The sequence below is a fragment of the Protopterus annectens genome, chromosome 6.part1, assembly GCF_019279795.1.
Source record: "Protopterus annectens isolate FY-2018-M chromosome 6.part1, PAN1.0, whole genome shotgun sequence".
In the NCBI taxonomy this organism is placed as follows: domain Eukaryota; kingdom Metazoa; phylum Chordata; order Ceratodontiformes; family Protopteridae; genus Protopterus; species Protopterus annectens.
Genome location: NC_056738.1, coordinates 479026103 through 479045357, shown reverse-complemented (window position 1 = coordinate 479045357; position 19255 = coordinate 479026103).

The window sequence follows — 19255 nt, the reverse complement described above, 5'->3', positions numbered from 1 at the left end:
ACAAGACGTTAGAGGTGGTGACTGGGAGTCAACCCTGGAGTACAGAGAACTTATCTGGCAATTGAGGCTTGATGCAGGGAGACTCCCAGGTTTGAATGGTACTCCCAGCATCAAACCAGTCTTGAAACTAAGGAGGGCAAGACTGTAAAGCCTTTTTGGACATCTTTTGGGCATCTCTGTATGAAGTGATAATTATAAATGTCAGTAGCATTAGTTAGTATAGCTGTCTGAGGATGGTGGTTTTTTTGGGACAATGGGCTCCTTTTCCTGGATGTAAAGCCGTTAGTGGGAGGTGTGCCACATAGGTGGGTTTCCTGACTGTTGTTGCAATGTAGTTATCAAAGGTGAGACCACTGTCCACCTGTGTCCCTATGTATGTTGTCACACTTTAGGTGTTTAATGTACTGCCACCTATGTGGTACTTCACAGGTTCATGTCCCTTCCCAGTGGGGATAGCTATATATTTCTTGGCACTGATATTGAGGCCATGTCTCAGGCACCAAGTATGTATTTCTGTAAGGCCCTTCTGAAGAATATCCACATCATGTGGGGATTCAATATTGGCTCCCAGTGTGCAGTCTTCTGCAACCTTTATTTGCTGGTGTCCCTTACTGTTGGACTGTACTTCAGAGCAGTAGATGCTGAACAAGGGCGGTGCCAGGACTGAACCCTAAGGTACTCCAAATATCACTTGTCTGGGGCTCAGGTTGGTGTCACCTACATTTACAGTGTGGGTTGTGTCAGTACAGCAGTTGGCAGCCCATCAGGTGACATTGGGATTAATGGCCAGCATGATACATTTATCTATGATTCCAGACTAGATGATGGTTTTGAAGGGCTTGGCGAGGTCCAGATAGGCTGTGTGAACCACCTTACCCTTGTCCACGGCTCTGGAGACAGATTCACAGTTGTCATTCAGGTTGAGGGGACATGATTGGCCCTTCACAAACCAAACTTAGTTAGGGTCCAGTGTTTGCAGGTTGCCAATGCCTTTGTTTTAATTTCCATAATACATTCCATGGCCTTGGAGAGCAGGCACATCATACTGCAGGGACTGTAGTTCCCAGAATCCAAGGTGGATCCCCCCTTGTGGACTGGGATAACTGTAGCTTTACACCACACAGTGGGCACAAAGCCTGATGTGTGGCTATGATTAGACATGGCACATAGGTGAGGTGCAAGTGCAGTTTGTAGCTAATGTAGTACACAGCCCAGAATGTTGACTGGTCCCATGGCTGCTGTTGTCATAGCTCTGTAGAGTGTGTTTTTTACCTATGTGGCCATTATTACCAGCATATGGAAATCTATCAGTGTTGAGATGGGCCCTATGTGGGTTGGGAGGGGGTGCAGTTGGCACTGAATCAGTCTTGCAGGATATTGGCAATATCCCTGGCAGGAGTAGATTTAGTACCATCCTGTTGTAGCCAACAGCAGTTCTGAGCCTTGCCATTTAGATTCCTTGTATAGCTATGGAACGGCTTGCAGTTGTCTTTGGCATCTGTGCCTATATTATGTTCGTAACTAGCCTTGGTGGATATCATGAGGGGTCTTTGCCTTCTACTGTAGCTTGTAAGGGAGTATTTTGTATCCTGGAAAGTCCCTCATTTCTGCAAGAGTTTCCTCCTTTTGTTGTACAGTATGTTTATGGCAGGGGGCCACCACATTGGCAACCTTTTCTTGGATGGGGAGTATCTTGGTTCACTATTGGATGGCATGATTCATGCACGAGTGGATGTGCTCATACAGTGTCTTCAGGTATGATTCAGCATTTGTCCTTTTAGTTCCCTTCTGCATGGGTGTCATGATGTGAGTCATGTCTGACATGTGTAGCATGACATTGGCTTTGGAGATGTGTGTTACAGAGGTGTCCTTACTGGGGTGTGGGGTGGGATGTTGATGTTAAGGGCAATTAGCTCATGGGCATACCTGACCACCAATGGGTTGACCATAGGTGTGGAGCATTGATGTCCCATGTTGGTAATGACAAGGTCTAGGATATTTGAGCTGCTGGTGGGACTATGGGTTACATGATCCAGGGCATTTGGAATTATGATTTCCAAGAACCATTGGGCACATGTGTTGGTACACAAGTAGTTTTCCCAGTTCATGGCAGGGTTGTGTAACTCACGCAGTATTAGGGTGTTTGCTTGTATCACGATATTTTATAGTATGTTTCAAAGGCTGTAGTGGGTATCATGGGGCATGGTGGGGGATCTGTAGCAAGCTATACAATTTGGAATGCAGTCTAACCCACTGTTAATTGCACCGAGGGTATTTCAGACACATTCTGTAGGCAAGTCGCCTGGTGGTGTGAATATCCATGGTGAATATGGACACTCCTCCACATTTATTGTTTTGGTCCTGGTTTGGTGGCCAACAGGTGTGGTGAGAGCTGTACCTGGTATTGCAGGGGTGCTCTCTGGTTCCTTGGATCAGGTATCTGTTACTGCACAGTTATCAATGTTCTCTATTTGTAGGTGTGCATAATGACTGTGAATGGCCAAAAATATTGCTCCCCACACACACATGCTCACCATGACTGGGAATAGAACTCATACCTAAATAGTTTATTACACTACAGCATTACGCAGTTATAGGATGCACCACGGAGATTACTGGGCTACTCCTCCCCCAAAGGTGAATTTCAAAGTGAATGATATCAGCAGGCTTGCCAAAGAAGGGCACTGGAGGTTGTACTGACTGTGAATGGCCTCAAAGGCATTGCTCCCTACACAAACAAACATCCACACTTGTCGTGTCTGGGAATAGAAATCATACCTAACTAGGTTATCACACTACAGCATTATGCAGTTATAGGATGTGCCACAGAGATTACTAGGCTACTCCTTTCCCAAAGGTGAATTTCAAAGTGAACGACATCAGCAGGCTTGTCAAAGAAGGGCACTGGAGGTTGTAGTGGCTGTGAATGGCCTCAAAAGCATTGCTCCCTACACAGACAAACACATCCACATCTGGGAATATAACTCCTACCTAACTAGTTTATCACACAACAGCATTACACAGTTATAGGACATGCCACAGAGATTACTGGGCTACTTCTTCCCCAAAGGTGTATTTCAACGTGAATGACATCAGCAGGCTTGCCAAAGAAGGGCACTGGAGGGTGTAGTGACTGTGAATGACCTCAAATGATTTGCTCCCTACACAGACATACAACCACACACACAAACATCTACACTTGGCATGTCTGGGAATAGAAATCATACCTAACTAGGTTATCACACTACAGCATTATGCAGTTATAGGATGCACCACAAAGATTACTAGGCTACTCCTTTCCCAAAGGTGAATTTCAAAGTGAATGACATCAGCAGGCTTGTCAAAGAAGGGCACTGGAGGTTGTAGCAGCTGTGAATGGGCTTAAAAGCATTGCTCCCTACACAGACAAACACATCCACATCTGGGAATAGAACTCCTACCTAACTAGTTTATCACACAACAGCATTACACAGTTATAGGACATGCCACAGAGATTACTGAACTACTTCTCCCCCAAAGGTGTATTTCAACGTGAATGGCATCAGCAGGCTTTCCAAAGAAGGGCACTGGAGGGTGTAGTGACTGTGAATGACCTCAAAAGATTTGCTCCCTACACAGACATACAACCACATACACAAACATTTATACTTGGCATGTCTAAGAATAGAACCCCTACCGAACTAGTATATTACACTACAGCATTATACAGTTATAGGTTGCATGACAAAGATTACTGGGCTACTCCTTCCGGTTTATATTAGATCACAGACTGCTTAAAGAAGCGAACGGTGATTAATCAACCCTAGCTTACAGTTTACAATCTCAAACTGTCAGAACAGCAATTTTTTTCCCAGGGAAAAAAATTGCTGTTCCAAAACAAATACATGCAACATAAGCACACCAAACAAACAGCAATACAGACACCCAAAATCTTACAACTAACCCTACAATAAACTATACACACACCACTAACTATCCACTTACCTTAACCCAAACCCTAACCCTATGGTCCGTCACTATCGCACAATCACCTCACCCGTGCCCTAACCCTAACTCACCTAACCCGCCCTAACCTGTGCCCTAACCCTAACCCTAACTCACTTAACCCACCCTAACCCTCACATCCACACAATCGCACACTTACCTGAACCCAACCCCGTAATTTTCCACCACAGCGCTGAAAATACCGAAGCAACAGAAACGGACAACCAAAATCTTTTCCTAGGAAAGACTTTGGGTTTCTGTTGCTTTGATATTTTAAGCTTTTGCTCTGTAGGGTTCGATAGTAGAACATTTGAAGGTTTTAAACCTCGATGTTCTAATTTAGACCCCCTCCTTCCCCAAAGGTGTATTTCAAGATGAAGACATCAGCAGGCTTGCCATAGTAGGGCAATGGGGAGTGCAGTGTATGTGCATGGGCCATAACCCCTTCATCTAGAGGCAGACACACCACACTCAGGCACACAGAGGTATATATTCCACAGGTATGTGTATACAGCTGCTAGATGTGTACTGACTTGTACAGTCATGTTGTATAGTTAGCACTAGCACCACAGACACTATAATGCTGAGGGATTCCAGAGGCATATGTCTACTGTGATTCGCATTTGCACATCATGTGGTTTTAGCCAATTGGATGTGTGTTAGGTGGGGCAGGCCTCATGATGGAAGGCTCTTTGTCACTGTCTCTCTTCCACACATCTTTGTATGTGTACTTTTGGCCTATTATAGTGTGTTGTCCTTGGATATATGTGTGTATTCCTATCCAATGTGTGTGCAAAGCATGTCTGGTGAGGAGTGTATGCATTAACATCTGCCACTGTCAGATATGTATGGTCCACTGTTGTTGCCAGACATGGGCTTCATTAAGTGTGGGAGCATGCACAGTATGACCTGCTGTATTGGCTGTATGAATCCATTCCAGGTAGATTGTACTCCAGTGCAGACGTTTGTGTTCTACACCTAGAGGTAGCAAACTGTTTCTGTAGGATATCTGTAGATCAGTTGACAATATGGGGTCAATATGGGCAAAGGATAGTGGGTTACTGTAGGTAATTGTGTCTGTGCTGCTTCTTCTAGATGGTCCTGGTGTTAGCAGAGATATTCAGAGATATGTACTGTTATACACTGTGATGTTTTATGTCATCAAGTACTGTCAGGTAGACATATTTGCTTGCAGTGATGTCCTGGGGAACACTGGGTGACTACAGCTGTGTCCAATACTGTGGTCAGCAGCCTACATATTCTTGCACACTCATGCCATTCTGGTGGGGAAGCTGCAGACACTTGCTGCTGGATCTATGTAAAATGGTTCAGCACCTTGGTACAGTGGTGGCAGAGGATTCCATGCTTGTACATCCATCAACGTGAGAGTATGGCGATAGCTTGTTGTGGTGATACCTCACAGCTGTACAGTCACACAGGTTACCTAGAGGCTGCGGTCATAATTCTGGACATTACTCCTACACATTGTGGTTTACGAGCATGTTTGTAGCCACCCATTCTTGTGTTTGCAGCCAGGGATATTATATGCACATGGCTGAGTTTCGGACTTCACGCACTCCATGCCGCCCATGCTCCCACGCCCCCTCTATTGTTCTATCCTCTTCCATACATTGTGCGGACATTCTCTGATATTTTCCCTATAGTTATCACCTCATCCCAGCAGTAATTTAGTGTTGGTCCACAGTTCATGCAGTGGGACATGGTGGACATGTTACTGTGATTTGTCCACATGGCCTTGCATTTGGGTTCTGTGGACTGTGTTATGTTGTTATTTGGGAGTCCATGCCATAACATACATTGGCAGTACGGGTAAGACACAGGCCTTTGGCATTGGACTGTAGGCCATTTGGTAGTGATGCAGGCCAGCTGTAGCAGGCCGTTGCATTCTGTCAGTCCTACAGTCCCAGACTGTGATACACTATATTCCCCTGGGGTGACAGAGTAGGTGTGCAAGGTGTTCATGCCAATACTTTCTGTCAGTATTGGTCCAGTGGTGTTGATACTGGCAGGGGGCTGCTTACAGCATGGAAACACCTGCATGGGATGCCTGCTCTGCATGCTGCATTCTTTCGCTATTGCCATACACAGGTGGGGGTCATATTGTACTCATTCTCAACAGCAGGGTTAAGGCCGGAGAGGTACCTGTGGGTGGTGGTGGGGTGAGCTGGGTGCATGTGTGCTATAGCCACTACTTGCCTCTGATTCACAGATATGCATGGGGCATTCCACTTATACTGGCTTGTGCAGGGACATCGGCTGTTTCTCAATACATCATTCCTATGACCTTTGTGGTCTGCCAGTGTTTGGCCAGATTACATCGGTATTCCCTCCTACAAGCCCAGATAATGTGCTGCAAACCTGTATGTACAATTCCAAGGGTGTGTCCATTTGACAGTTACATATTATACACTGTCTGTCTGGGGTACTTCCCCCTGTGTATTGCTTGTATATCTGGGCCGACAGTCATGCCATGTCCATCTTTCAGATGGGACACATATTACTTCCAAACATTTACTATGGCTTACTGCTGGGATGTGTTATTCTGGAAGCATTGTGTTTGTCACTGCAGTTGTAAGAACTTGGCCCTGTCATTGGCAGTACTGGGCAATGGCCACCAGGACAAACCTCACCATGCATACATACTGACCACTCTCACACAATATACAACACACACCAACCTAACACAAACAGACCTGCATATTGTACACATGCTACAATCTATCTTGCTAACTTGGCAAGCTCAGGTAATCTGTGCTCCACTGTTATCATACCTATATACATGTTACTACATTTCTACATAGGATTGGGGGGCACACCTGTGTGTTACTATGTGTCTACATAGGATTGGGGGGCACACCTTACTGTTACTACATTTCTGCATAGGATTGGGGGCACACCTGCTGTTAGTATGTGTCTACATAGGATTGGGGGGGCACAACTGTGTGTTACTACATATCTACATAGGATTGGGGGGCACACCTTACTGTTACTACATTTCTAATAGGATTGGGGGGCATACCTGCTGTTAGTATGTGTCTACATAAGATTGGGGGCACACCTGTCTGTTATTAAATTTCTACATAGGGTGGGGGGAGCACACTTGACTGTTACTATGTGTCTACATTGGTATGGGGTGGCACACCTGACTGTTACTACATTTCTACATAGGATTGGGGGGGGGGTCACACCTGACTGTTACTACGTGTCTACATAGGAAAGGGGGGCACACCTGACTGTTACTACATTTCTATATAGGATTGGGGGAGGCACACCTGACTGTTACTACATTTCTACATAGGATTGGGTGGGCACACCTGACACTTGTACACATTTGCTATGACTGTACTGGTATGCCAGGTACTCCATTTCATTCTGTATTCTAACCTATCATGCTGACTAGAAGCATATCAGTGTACTACAGGTCTTAGGTTTGACTTGACCTACATTTCAGTTTCTGACTTCTTACTCTGCAGAACTAACATCCCACTGCCTGACCTGTTGTAGTCTGTCTGTGTAGGCCTAGGAGGGGAGGTTACCCATAGCCATCAATCAGAGGTGTTAGTTCAGCCTTTGTTTGTGTTTGTCTACTCCTGTCCTGTTGGCTGACACTGTTGTTGGATATGTGAGGCTCCCTGACTGGCATGTGTGTATCATATGGACACATATGTGGCCCAGCACATTTCCTGCAGTGGGTTTTGTCACCTTGACTAGTATTGGCTACTTTGGTGACACCAGTATTTGTTGCAGATCTCATGCTGCCACTATAGATGTCTACTGTCTGCTGGCATCCCATTCAGCCACCCAATTCCCTTTCATGCTCACATCCATACCATAGATACAGGTAACAACACATACTACTCCATTCGGCAATTGGTAGTAAGAGTGACTTACCTTGTGGCTGTGCCAGTATTGAGGATGGTACTGGAGGGCTGTCTATGTCAAATGCACATAGTACACTCCCTATACATGGTTAGGCACAGGTAGTGTCATGTTTGGCATCCATTTTACTGTATGTGCAAGTCAGAGAGAGGTGTCATTCTCTGGGTCCCTACTGTGTCAGTGTATGTGCTATACGTTGCCTGTTTGCTGAGCCAGGGCATACTGGGCATGCCTCCTTCTGCCTACTGGGACAGGCTCAGGTTGCTCCTCTTCTACATCACTCTGTGCCTATGCAGGCCTTGGCAATGATGGGGGGCTGTGTGGCTCTGCCCCATGCTGTTCCTTCTGCAGCTGTTTCCGCAGGATCATATTGTGTAGCATGGCACATACAATGTAACTCGTGAGTACTCCAAGGCTCCACTGAATGCGCCCAGGCATCGGAACTGTGACTTGAGAATCCCAAACACATGTTCTATTATGATTCTAGTCTGTGCATGTGCCTCATTATGGAGTTCTTGTTCAGGTGTGTGTGCATTTCTGATGGGTTTCATCAGCCATGGCTCCAGTGCATAACCAGAATCCCCCACTAGGAGACCATAAGGGATGTCCCCACTGGCAAATCTCTGGTACAGCTGCATCAGATGCCCGATGTGGGAGTCATGATAGCTTCCAGGTTAGCCAGCACACACATTCATTATAATGCCCTGGACATCACACACAACCTGGGAGTTGATGGAGGGGAAGCCCTTGTGGTTGATGTAGACCCTACCCTGCTCACCGGGTGGTGTTTTGATGGATATGTGCGTGCAGTCTAGAGCACCCACTACCTCAGGGTATTCTGCTATTTGGTAGAAGAGACACATATTGCTGGTCAACGCCTCACAAGTGTTGGGAAAATATACTTGTTCACCGGCATGTGCTGACATGGCATCCAGGTGGAGTACCCTGGATGCTGATGCCTGTGAGATCCCCATGATATCCCCAGTTGGCCTTTGGAAGGTACCTGTGGCTAGTATTTCTAGGCCTACACATACCTTGGTATCCACTGGAGTGGGTTCCCCTGTCTTAGTTCTGTGTGTCAGGTGTGGCTGGCACAGCTCAACAATTTGCTGTAGGAGGTCCCTGTCCATCCTATAGTGCTCCACTATCTCCAGCTCATGTAGCCCCTGTTTGGTTACCCTGGGTCTGTACACTCTTCTCCATCTCCTCACTGTGGGTTGGTCACCAGCATTCTTATCCTCACCACCCTCAGCCTCTTCCACATGTTGATGTATGATAGCTGCTGCAGCCCCTATTATTTTGTTGCTTTTGTTTGTTAAAATGTCCCTGCTTGTATACACAGGTGGTGTAGACTATGTGGGAAAAAACAGAGGGAAAGGTGTTTGCATAGTTTATAGTAGTGTTTTGGGCTGGGCTGCTCCCTGTGTAATTGCCTGATTCTGATACATTTCACCTGCCAGCTATGCTAATTCTCCTTGATTACCTTCCTACTGTTATTTTCCCTTCCCATTGACTTCCTGTTTAAGCCCGGAGGCGTGCCGTGGAAACACAATGCTCAAATGTGCACAGAGCTGCTATTTCCTGGTTTACTTTTTTTTTTTTTTCTTTAAAACTTGGTGCACGGTGCACACACCCATTTAGGCAATGTAAAGAGTGCTAGGCAGCCTCAGACACACCCCATTGCTTAGCTCTGCTAAGCTAAGGGGAAACCCGAGTCACAGGGCTCCAATAAGCTTACAGTATGCCTGACACACACCCCTATGATGTCAGCTAACTCTTAGGCTTGAACCATGCTGTTTCTGCCCTTACACTGCTGGGTGCTGGCTAGCATTGAGGGGAAATCTGGAATTCAGTATCATTCCCCTCATTTGCATAGGATTGCCTGCTAATGCATAGTTACAGGTCCCACACTGCACGTTCCCCCTTAGCAACCATTATTCACTGGCCATGTTGTCTTCTGCCTGTCATTGAGTATAATGGCAAAATAGTGATTTTGGTTAGAATGTTTATTTCAGGTTATGTTTTTATATTTTCGGCCTGATCCCATTTGCGCGCTGCTGCCTTACGCTTAAACAGCTGAAATCGACTAAAAAAAAATAGTTATTTTTTTTATTTTTGCAACTGTTTTCCATGCCAGTGGTAATATATTTGGCCATTGGCATGGTTTCCACATAATATACACCCTTTATTTGGAGCTGTCATGGCTCTGTTTTGTAGTACTAACCGAGTACATTTCTGCAGACTACACTAGTCCTGCACAGCCAGCTGGCAGCTTCCTGGATCACAAATTCACCTCATTTGCATGGTTCTCACCTGCATATGGTTAATTTGCATATAGGAGCTGTGCCCATACAGGAATAGTGCAGGAGCGCTCATGCACGTCCCTGCAGCTTATTCCTGGATCTCACAGCAGCCATATTGCCTCCAGGAGCGCCTGCACTATTCCTGCATGCCATGCAGGGCTTGCTGAATCCAGGGGATGATCTATTACAAAGAAAATAAATTTCTTAAACTTAACACACGTTATACTATGAGTATATAATGCATTATGTGTGTTTTTAGATCTTATAGCCCTCACTTGTTCAGAAATTCTGTCCTTTAATCTACGTGTGATCTTTCCCACATAGAAACTTTGACAACTGGTGCAAGTAGCAACATAAACTAACATAATAGTGTTGCAACTGCACCTACCAGGGCAAGATAAAGTTCGGTCATACCTAGTAATAGAAACATAGGGTCCATCATTAATAAACTTGCAATGTTTACATGCTCCACTTTTATACATGATGGACCCCTGCTTATTTAATTTAGAACATTCAAGTATATTTTTAATATTTCTACCTCTACTGAAGGCAATCCTTATATTAGATCCTAAAATAGCCTTACTTGCCTAATTGAGGCTCATCTGCCATGCATTATTAATAGCTGTCGTTAGTGATGGAGCTAAATGGTTGTACCTCAGAACCGTTATACTCACATTATCCAGGTCAGCCCTCATTGACATTTTGGAGCTTTCAGAACATAATATAGGTTGAAACACAGTGCTTCTCTTATTAACTACCTAATTTCTAACTTTCAATAATAATTTTAAAGGGTAACCCATTTCCAAAAACATCCCCACCAACTTATATAACTCTTCTTTGAAGATGTTGTCATCACTCACAAATCTGGATAGTCTAACCATCTGTGCCTTGATAACCCCCTTCTTTTGATGAGAGGGGTGACAACTACTAAAATGTAACACAGCACTGGAAATTTTTTTTCCTATATATACTACTGTGTAACTCACTATTATCCAAAGTCATATGGATGTCAAGAAAGTCTATTTCACTCAGATGCCATGAACTAGTAAATTTCAAGAATGATGTAGTATTATTCAAAAATTCTACAAATTCCATTGCTTCATGCTCATTACCTTTCCACAATATCAAAATATTGTCCAAAAATCTGTTATAAAGTAAAACATTGGACATAAAATGAGATGGGAAAATAAACACCTCTTCCCAATACAGAAGCACTACATTTGCAAACACTGGGGCACACTTGGTTCCCGTAGCCACTTCCGAGACCTGGTGATAAATTTTTCCTTCAAAACTCAAAAAGTTATTCTGGAGTATTAGTTCCATGAGATCAACCAAACTATTAATCTTAGATGTATCAACCCCATTATTCCTCAGCAGAATCTCATGAAAAAAAGTCAACCCCTCATTATGGGGTATGATGGTAAATAAATTTATCACATCAGTAGTAAGGAGAGAGATATTACCTGATGTTCTTCCAGTTTTAAGTCTCTCTAGACAATGCCATGAATCTCTGAGAATGTGTTCAACCCCCAGTACTATGTTTTTAGTTATTTCATCCACAAACGCAGCAAGGGGTTCTGTTTTTGAGCCCCTTGCTGCAACTATTGGCCTAAATGGAGGATTATTGAGGCATTTGTGGATCTTGGGAATCCCAAAGATCACAAGTGTAATGGGGTGTTCAACAGAAAGAAATTTTAACTCATTCTCATCGATATCACCCTGAAATAGTCCATCAAGGAAATAAAGATCAATTTTAGCATATGTCCTGTTTATTTAATTTTTTGTGGCCCTATTATAAGCATGGGGGTCATTCAAAATCTCGTACATTCTGAACACACAGTCATAATATAACATTATAACAGTGCCCTCTCCCTTATCTGGTTTCATTATACGTAGATCTTTGTTAGCTGCCAGATCAGATTGGGCCCTCCTTTCATCAATAGTGAGGTTGTCATTCTCTTTTTTATTGTTCTTTAGTATTCTTCTTACTTCACTCTCACATAGTTTTTCAAATAACATCACATCAGTATCATTAGGGGGGATAAATAGACTTTTTCTATGTGATTTAGTATCCACCCTATTCTCTTTGTGACCAGAAGAAAACAATTTCAGGTTAATTTGCCTAGTAAACAATTTTAAATTAGTAATGACATCCACTACATCTAAGAGAAAATTAGGTACAAAGATGATGCCTTTACTAAATAAACTATGATAAGTTTCATTCACTGTCAAATCACTGAAATTGTAAATAGTAAAATTATCCTTTTTATAAACATCACAAGCCACTGACTCATTCAATGTAACATTGTAAAAACCTGTATTATAATCAGTGTCATTATTATGCAATAAAGAAGCAATGGCAATCATCATTTCTTCATTCCCCCCCCCTGAAATATGTTGTTCTTGTGATAATACCTCCTGTTGTACTGACGGCCCATGTTCTGCTGATACCATAGGCCCCCCTTCCCCATGTTCTTTAAGCTCTCTGACCTCCTTGGTTCAGAGTTCTGATCTAAAAATCATTCATTATTATCATACTGTACATCATTACCAGAGTTACCAGCATTATTAACATTGATTTGCTCTTCTTCATATACAAGTCCAGTAATAGCTTTGCTAGTGTCCTTGAGCCTACAGGGTAGGCCCTATCACTCTTATAGTCATTAGTGTCCCTAGCCAACTTTTTACATTTAAAATTGATGTTATTTCTAACAAAATTGTCAAGGTCTCTGAGCACTTGGTTGTAACTGTTCAAATACTCAGAAAATAAAAGGTCATTAACAATGTTCTGATTCAGTACATTAATCACTTTCTCCATAATAGCCAACTTACTTGTGTTATTGTGAATGATAATGTCAAGCATCTCCATTCTAGTTTTATTAAATAAGTCCATCAACTCATGAAAGGCAGTGGTACCAACTTCAATCCACATAGGCAACTTCCAGATATGAAGTCCTTTGGGTATTTGTTTCAACAAAAGTGACTTACTTAAAAAAGTGTTGTCTAATTGCAGTGCTCAGTATCTTTTACAAGTTTTTTCAAAAGTTTCCAGCTGCCTTTTTAGCATTGGCATGTCATTTATCTCATTGTTCAAGTCCGAGAAACAATCCTCAGTCATACGCAACCATTCATTGAAGTCACACACTTTGGGAGTTTCCTGCTGACTCAACCATTCCTCAAGCCGAGGTGTGTGTAGAGTAAAAAGTTCAGCCTGTGTTATCAAAAGAAGGAACTGTTAACTCATTTCCTTCTGTTGTGGCTACTTCAACGAGCATGAAGCAATGGAATTTGTAGAATTTTTGAATAATACTACCTCATTCTTGAAATTTACTAGTTCATGGCATCTGAGTGAAATAGACTTTCTTGACATCCATTTGACTTTGGACAATAGTGAGTTACACAGTAGTATATATAGGAAAAAAAACTTTTTCCAATGCAGTGTTACATTTTAGTAGTTGTCACCCCTCTCATCAAAAGAAGGGGGTTATCAAGGCACAGATGGTTAGACTATCCAGACTTGTGAGTGATGACAACATCTTCAAAGAAGAATTATATAAGTTGGTGGGGATGTTTTTGGAAAGGGGTTACCCTTTAAAATTATTATTGAAAGTTAGAAATGAGGTAGTTAATAAGAGAAGCACTGTGTTTCAACCTATATTATGTTCTGAAAGCTCCAAAATGTTAATGAGGCGTGACCTGGATAATGTGAGTATAGCGGTTCTGAGGTACAACCATTTAGCTCCATCACTAATGACAGCTATTAATAATGCATGGCGGATGAGCCTCAATGAGGAAAGTAATGCTGTTTTAGGATCTAATCCAAGGATTGTCTTCAGTAGAGGTAGAAATATTAAAAATATACTTGAAAGTCCTAAATTAAATAGGCAGGGGTCCATCATGTATAAATGTACAGTATGTAAACATTGAAAGTTTATTAATGATGGACCCTATATACTATTACTGGGTATGACCGAACTTTATTTTGCCCTGGTAGGTGCAGTTGCAACACTACTATGTTAGTTTATGCTGCTACTTGCACCAGTTGTCAAAGTTTCTATGTAGGAATGACCGCACATAGATTAAAGGACAGAATTGCTGAACATGTGAGGGTTATAAGATCTAAAAACGCACATGATGCATTATATACTCATAGTACAATGTGTGCTAATTGTAAGAAATGTATTTTCTTTGTAATAGATTGTGTGTTGCCAAATGAAAGGGGAGGTGATGCTAAGTTAAAAGTCGAGAGTTTGGAAATCAAATGGCAACTTAGGCTTAATGCTATTGCCCCCCTAGGGCTCAATGACAACATAGCAGTATTACCAGTGCTAAAAGATAAAGCATTGGCTTTATAATAATATTGGTTGTTATGATGTTCTGATTATTAATATATTTACTATAAGTCATGTTTTTGATAAAAAAAATTATATAAAGAATTTTTTTAAATAAGTTGTATTTAAAATTACAGATTCTATGTATGGTTATATGTTTTTAAATATTTTTGAGAAGTTGATTAGTGAAGCATGTTTGTGATTGCACAGTCTTGATGATGTCAAGTAATTTAAATGAGTGTTTTTTATTTCCCATTCAACTCTGATGAAGCCACTTTTTGTTGGTGAAAGTGCTTAGTTGTTGGGACGTTTGTATGTGTTAAATGTGACATTAAAGTGGAGTATTCTGCTTGAGTTTGGGTTTTTTATTTTTTTTTCATATTCTTTACTGACAAGTAACTCATACCTCCTTTTTTTTGAAGTGCTCATTTCCAAGCATCTGTCTAATGGAGGTACTTTATTTTAAGCTTAAGGTACCCACTGGTATAAATATACTGTTTGCACAGACTCTGACTAAGTTATGCTAACAGGCAGAACATAAATTCAAAACCAACCACCTCTGGGTTTGGATGAGCATGTACAACTCTGATGTGTTTACAGTTTCTGAGTTCTGGTTAAGCTGGACATAGAGGATTACATGGTTATCTTAGGATAGCTTGCCTGGTTATCACATCAGTCACTAAGATTGCAATGGTAAGACTGGTGAAGGAGTAGTTTTTCAGTCATGGTGTGATAGGGACTTCCTGTGATTGTGAAATAGAACACGTATTTCCAATCTGGACCTGTAATTTTGAGATTATTTTAAGGAAAAGTGTCTTAAACTAAAAACTGCTTTTAACAGTAGTTTAAAAATGTGTTGGCAATATGTACCCAGTTAGTAGACCATTTACCAAATTGTCATTGATGAAATAACATGGCAAATAATAAATAAATTATGGGGGATACTGGAAGTCCAGCAAGAGGAATCACAGAGTCCAGTGTAACCTGGGTCAAATTAATGGAAACTTTAAAATGAGTGTAAACTTGCTAGTTACATAAAGCCAAGGAGAAGAAAACAGAGTTGGTAGCAGCCATGAACTCTCATGTACTTGATATTAAGGAGTTGTGAAAAGGAGAACCAAGACTTAAAGGAAATCTATGTTTCTATATTAGCTGATTTAGAGACACTGAAAAAGTGGCAAGTAGAATATAAAGACAGAGCTCAGACTACGAATATTCAAATTACAGGAGAACTGGAAAATGAAGAAGGGCACCTGGTCATGGGAACATTAGTTCTAGATGATTTTTACTGTTGAAGTGACACTCTAACCCCATGTGTAAAATTGGGAAAAAGGGGTTGCAGATGGCTTGCTGGCTGACTGTCTGGATGAAAAAGCACAGGATTGTTTGAATTTTGTTTGGAATAACTTGGAAACCTGGACTGGTTTTCATATGAGACTAATTAAAATTGAAAGAGTTCATAGGATTTTTGTTTCGAGTACAAGAATGGTGAGGCCACTGAGATGTGTAGTTGTGACATCTGAGAATTCTAAAGTAAAAGTTCAGATTTTACCCTTGCTTTTATACCCAGGAAGCATTTGTAAGATTGGAGAAAAAATATTGTTTTCTGATAATGACTACAGTTCACATGCTCAATTACAGAGATTAGTTTTTGGTATCAATTGGAGAGACTTTACTGAGGAAGATATGGTTTAGGTTCATAGGTTCATAGGTTCATACTAGGCTATCTGCCTTAGGGCATTTATAAGCCTAGCCAGAGTGTGTTTGTCTTTCGCCACCCATTTTAAATTAATTTTGCTATGCCCTTTTTCGAGGTTAGTATACTGTGCCTTTGTCTAACAGTGACACAAAAGTGATACCCAGGGTAAACCTATGATCTCCCATCCACTCATCAAGATTCCTCTTGAAGAGAGTCAATGAGGGACTCTGCCTAACCTGGACTGGGATTTTATTCCAGAGTGAAGAGAGCCTCTGGGTTATGAATCTGTCCCTCCAGCATGTCCTATTTATTTCAGTGCTGAGGTTCAAGTCTCTCGAGTGCGTAGCTCGATGGGATTTGGATTTTCTGAGGTGCAGCATGTCCATTAATTCCAGGTTGGACATGGCTTTATACGTCAGGCACAGATCGCCTCTGAGCAGGCGGTATGCCATTGAGTAGAGCTGGAGTTTCTTTAACCGGGCAGCATATGGCATCTGTTTGAGCCCTTTGATCCTCTTGGTGAGGTACTTTTGGGGTCTTTCCAATTGCTGCAGGTGTCTGGTAAGGTACATCCCAAAAGGGGCATTGTACTCAATTATGGGCCTGATGAGGGATGAGTAAAGAGGCACGATGACCTCCCCTGATCTAGATGTGAATTCCTTCCTGATTAGGTGGGCTATATAAAATGTTTTTCTAACCACTTTGGCCATGTGGTTGTCAAATGAGAGATTGCTATCAACTTGGGTCCCCAGGTCCCTAATTACTTCTTCTGTACTTAATGGATTACCACCTATGTGGTAATTTGTGGGTACTTTGTTTTTGCCAAAGGGGATGACTATACACTTTTTGGTGTTTAGCTTGAGGCCATGGCTCTGGCACCAGTTGTCTGTTTCTATGAGGCCCTTTTGGAGGATGCTTGTATCGGCTGGAGAGTCGATTATGGCGCCCAGTTTGCAGTCATCTGCGAACTTGGTCAGCCACAGTCCTTCTGTGTTGGCCTGTACCTCCAAGAAATATATACCGAACAAGAGAGGTCCCAGGACTGAGCCTTGTGGGATGCCACTTGTAACTGGTTTGGAGTCTGACATGGCTCCAGCAATTCTAACCATGTGGGTTCTGTCCTTGAGCCAGTTTGCACCCCATCTAGTGACATAGGGGTTTATATTTAAGCTAGTGAGCTTATCTATAATGCCCAAGTGGGGTATTGTATTGAAGGCTTTTGCGAGGTCCAGGTAGGCTGTGTGGACCACCTTCCCCTCGTCAATGGCCTTGATGACTGTTTCAAAGAAATCAACCAGGTTTAAGAGGCAGGATCCAGTGTCTGTAGGTCCCCAATATCTTTATTTATGAGGTCCATGATGATCCTTTCCATAGCTTTGCAGACCAAGCTAGTCAGGCTTATGGGGCAATAGTTTCCAGGATCTGTTTAGGCACCACCTTTGTGGAGAGGGACCACTGTTGCTGTACGCCACTCTTTGGGTACATATCCTGTAGTAAGGCTGAGATTGAACAGTAGTTTTATGTTTGGGTTTAGCTCTTCTTGGAGTTCATGTAGGATGCAGCCTGGGACACCGTCTGGTCCCATTGATGCTGTGTTTTTTGCTTTGGAGAGGGCAGCTCTTACCTGAGCATCTGAGATGTCAGGGGGGCAGCACTCTGCTGGGATAGATAATTGCCCTTTTGGTGAGGGGGGGAGAAGTTTGTGCAGAATGTGTCAGCTAGGATGTTGGCAATGTCTGTGGGTTTGGTGTAATTTTAGTCATTTTGGACTAATTCTGAGCATATCTGGGAATTCCCACCCAGGTTCCTAACATAACTAAAGAAAGCCTTGTGATTATCCTTAGTGTCCTGTGCAATTTTTCTTTCGAAGCTGGCCTTAGACGATTTTATGAGTGCCCGTAGTTTTTTGCTAATACTGATCAGAGATGCCTTCCCTTTTTGGGATTTTGCTCTATCATGTAGTAGCTTCCTAGTTCTATTGTATATTTTGTTTATGGCTGGGGTCCACCAGGCAGGTCATCTGCCTTTGGAGGATTGGGTCTTGGTTTTATTTGGGATTGCATGATCCATGAATTCCTGAAGGTGTTCATAGAATGCGTTTGTAAAGGATTCTGCAGTCTGGGCTGTATTTTCCACAGGCCCGGGGGCTTTGAAGGATTCCACCTCAGTTTTGAGGAGTGAGAAATTTGCTTTAGAGAAGTTTTTCACTGTGGTTTTCAAAGCAGGGGGTGGAGTAGGGATGTGAATATCCAGTGAGATTAGTTTATGGTCTGTTCTTACCAGTGAGAGATACACTTCTGGTCTGGAGCATAGAGTCCCCATGTTGGTGATGATCAGGTCCAGTATGTTTTCCCCTCTTGTGGGAGTGGTAACAAGTTGTTCCATAGCATATGAGTTTATAAATTCTAGGAACCTTTGGGCTAGGGTGTTGGAGCTAGATTAATGCTCCAAGTCTATGTTTGGGTAGTTGAAGTCGCCCAATATAATGGTGTTTGGAGAGACCTTCATATTTTCCAGTGTTCTCAGGAAGGCCGAGTTGGGTTCCTGGGTTTGGGAGGGTGGTCTGTAGCAGGCTATAAACTGGAAGGCAGTTTTACCCACTGTTAGTTGCACATGGATAGTCTCTGATGCTTCGTGCTGCGCCACCAACCTGGAGGTTTGGGTATATTTGACGAATATTGATACTCTCCCTCCTTTTGTGGTTCAGTCCAAGTTTTGGGGCCGAAAAGCATGGTATGAGGTATAACCTGGTAGTGCTGGGGTGCTCTCGGGAGCCTTGAATCAGGTTTCTCTTACTGCACAGATATCGATGTTCTCCATGCTAAGGAGAGTTTTGAGTGCATGCATCTTGAGGTTTACACTTCTGGCATTGAGTAGCATTACTCTTAGTTTCTTATCCCTTGTGATACCTATGGAGGTGGGTTTGTCTTTTGAGCCTTGCCTAAAAAAGGCACTACGGGGGTAGCAAGAGCCTTTGCCAATATCCGAAAGCCCAGGGGTGACAGGTGCAAGTCGTCCCTAGCACAGCATCGTGGATT